General features: G+C 54.2%; 1 non-coding gene across 1 annotated transcript in view; it reads right to left on the reverse strand.

Moving 5' to 3' along the window:
- Positions 1–944, reverse strand: part of LOC144419370 (small subunit ribosomal RNA) — a 1,810-nt gene extending 866 nt beyond the window's left edge. Inside the window, exon 1 of the ribosomal RNA XR_013474025.1 lies at positions 1–944. This exon is cut by the window's left edge and continues 866 nt beyond it. This is a non-coding gene — a ribosomal RNA (small subunit ribosomal RNA).
- Positions 945–2,500: the final 1,556 nt, after the last annotated feature.

The raw sequence follows: 2,500 nt of genomic DNA on the forward strand, positions 1-2,500 counted from the left end.
TTCGCAGTAGTTCGTCTTCCGCCGATCCAAGAATTTCACCTCTAACGGCAGAGTACGGACGCCCCCGTCTGTCCCTCTTAATCATTACCTCGTGCTCCGAAAACCAACAAAATAGAACCGAGGTCCTATTCCATTATTCCATGCAACACTATGCAGGCGAACAGCCTGCTTTGAACACTCTAATTTTTTCAAAGTAAACTTATCGGCCACCGCCGACACTCAGTCAAGAGCACCGACGGAGAACCGAAGGTGAGGCGAACGCAACCAGTGACACGCCTTGCGACGGACCGGCGGCGCTCGCCCAAAATCCAACTACGAGCTTTTCAACCGCAACAACTTTAGCATACACTGTTGGAGCTGGAATTACCGCGGCTGCTGGCACCAGACTTGCCCTCCAATGGATACTCGTTAAGAGTTTTAGGATGTACTCATTCCAATTACAGGGCCTCGTTAGAGTCCTGTATTGTTATTTTTCGTCACTACCTCCCCGTGTCGGGAATGGGTAATTTGCGCGCCTGCTGCCTTCCTTGGATGTGGTAGCCGTTTCTCAGGCTCCCTCTCCGGAATCGAACCCTGATTCCCCGTTACCCGTTATCACAAAGGTAGGCACGTAGCGTACCTTCGACAGTTGATAGGGCAGACACTTGAATGATACGTCGTCGGTGCAGAGACCGTACGATCCGCGTGGTTATCCAGAGTCATCAAACGTCACAGGACGAACCCGGTCGGTTTTGATCTGATAAAAGCGCGCCTCCCGAAGTCGGCGCTTAATGCATGTATTAGCTCTAGAATTACCACAGTTATCCACTTCGCTTACGAGACCAAATAAACCAAGACTGATTTAATGAGCCATTCGCAGTTTCGCTTTACGAGAACTCGTACTTGCACCTGCATGGCTTAATCTTTGAGACAAGCATATCACTACTGGCAGGATCAACCAGATAGCTGCGACAGCTGCGCTCGGCCATTGCTGGGCCGCCCGGCGCGTGCTCGTCGCATTCGTTTAAGACCGAGGCGATCGCCTGCGGCCGTACTCAGCTTCGACAGTTGCTGGCCGCGACGTCCACGCTCTCGCCGGCAGTGCCAGGCGGAGCGATTTGCGTTTTTTCTTTGCTCGCCCTCTCTCGGGCTCGATCCATTCAGTTTCGCACAAACAAGAGCTCTGCCGGCCGCCTGCAGCGGTGCCTAAAACCCGGGCATAACAATGCGACCGTTCTGCTAGGCCGACAAGCGCTCAAGCCAGACGCTCGATCGAACGCCCCCTACATATTAGTCGAGACAACGGCTCGCTCATTAGCATCGCGTTTGTACTTTAACTTTTTTCGGCTCGGCTTCTTTCGACGCCGATGCCGGCGACGCAGCACTCTCTCGCCCGCCAGCCACCGAGAAAAGGGTGCGCTCCGACCGGCCCCGCACCGCTCTTTCTTGGCTCATTCGAAATTACTGTCTTTCGCTCTGACATGCCTTACCTAGGGTTAGGTTAGTATGCTTGCACGTTTGTACTTTAACTTTTTTTGGCTCGGCTTCTTTCGACGCCGATGCCGGCGACGCAGCACTCTCTCGCCCGCCAGCCACCGAGAAAAGGGTGCGCTACGACCGGCCCCGCACCGCTCTTTCATGGCTCATTCGAAATTACTGTCTTTCGCTCTGACATGCCTTACCTAGGGTTAGGTTAGTATGCTTGCACGTTTGTACTTTAACTTTTTTTGGCTCGGCTTCTTTCGACGCCGATGCCGGCGACGCAGCACTTTCTCGCCCGCCAGCCACCGAGAAAAGGGTGCGCTCCGACCGGCCCCGCACCGCTCTTTCATGGCTCATTCGAGTTTACTGTCTTTCGCTCTGACATGCCTTACCTAGGGTTAGGTTAGTATGCTTGCACGTTTGTACTTTAACTTTTTTCGGCTCGGCTTCTTTCGACGCCGATGCCGGCGACGCAGCACTCTCTCGCCCGCCAGCCACCGAGAAAAGGGTGCGCTCCGACCGGCCCCGCACCGCTCTTTCTTGGCTCATTCGAAATTACTGTCTTTCGCTCTGACATGCCTTACCTAGGGTTAGGTTAGTATGCTTGCACGTTTGTACTTTAACTTTTTTCGGCTCGGCTTTTTTCGACGCCGATGCCGGCGACGCAGCACTCTCTCGCCCGCCAGCCACCGAGAAAAGGGTGCGCTCCGACCGGCCCCGCACCGCTCTTTCATGGCTCATTCGAGTTTACTGTCTTTCGCTCTGACATGCCTTACCTAGGGTTAGGTTAGTATGCTTGCACGTTTGTACTTTAACTTTTTTCGGCTCGGCTTCTTCCGACGCCGATGCCGGCGACGCAGCACTCTCTCGCCCGCCAGCCACCGAGAAAAGGGTGCGCTCCGACCGGCCCCGCACCGCTCTTTCTTGGCTCATTCGAAATTACTGTCTTTCGCTCTGACATGCCTTACCTAGGGTTAGGTTAGTATGCTTGCACGTTTGTACTTTAACTTTTTTCGGCTCGGCTTCTTTCGACGCCGAT

This window comes from Styela clava, unplaced genomic scaffold (assembly GCF_964204865.1).
Source record: "Styela clava unplaced genomic scaffold, kaStyClav1.hap1.2 HAP1_SCAFFOLD_19, whole genome shotgun sequence".
Taxonomy (NCBI): domain Eukaryota; kingdom Metazoa; phylum Chordata; class Ascidiacea; order Stolidobranchia; family Styelidae; genus Styela; species Styela clava.